Raw genomic sequence first — 933 nt, forward strand, 5'->3', positions numbered from 1 at the left:
AGGGGACTGATTAAACCTATGACGCTGTGCTATACAGTCAAATACTATGCACCTTTTAAAAAGAATGCTTGATCTTAACGTGGCAAAGAAATGGCTGTCATAAGTTGCCCATGATTAATAACTAAGTGGAAAAATGCAAAGAATGGTATAAAATGCTGCCATCATTTATTTTAAAGCCTAACAGGCAGGAGCAAAACTGTGCCCTGGGCAATGATCCCTGGTTCACTAGACTTTGGGGGATTTAATGAGATTGTGTATTTGAGCACAGTAGGAAGTCAGATAGTATTTGGAATTTAATATCAAAGAGCACTACGTTAGCCAGCAAGTAGCATAGATTCCTAGCAGGAATCCTGGGAGCTGAGGCAAGGCCTTATCCCAGTAATTCATTAAGATATAAATGACAGCAATAGCTTTTATTTCTTTAGCTCTTCAGGGTTTAGGAAGTTCTTTCACATACATTCTTTCATTTAATTTAATACTCTGAACAATTTCTTGAGATTGGTGTTGCTAACCTCACACTGTGACCCGAAAATCCTTAGGTAAGTTAGAGGAATAAGCTTTCCCAACTCTAAAAGGGCAAAGATCAAGTTTTCCCCACTCCAATGAAGAAGAAGGAGGAGGAGGAAGAGAAGGAGGAGAAGGAGGAGGAGAAGAAGGAGAAGAAGGAGAAGAAGGAGGAGAAGGAGGAGAAGGAGGAGGAGGAGGAAGAGAAGAAGAAGGAGGAGGAGAAGGAGGAGAAGGAGGAGGAGAAGGAGGAGGAGAAGAAGGAGGAGAAGAAGGAGGAGAAGAAGGAGGAGAAGAAGGAGAAGGAGGAGGAGGAAGAGAAGAAGGAGGAGAAGGAGGAGAAGGAGGAGGAGAAGGAGGAGGAGAAGGAGAAGAAGGAGGAGGAGAAGGAGGAGGAGGAGGAAGAGAAGAAGGAGGAGGAGAAGAAGG

The sequence above is a fragment of the Otolemur garnettii genome, unplaced genomic scaffold (assembly GCF_000181295.1).
Source record: "Otolemur garnettii isolate 467f Iridium unplaced genomic scaffold, OtoGar3 scaffold00026, whole genome shotgun sequence".
Taxonomy (NCBI): Eukaryota; Metazoa; Chordata; class Mammalia; order Primates; family Galagidae; genus Otolemur; species Otolemur garnettii.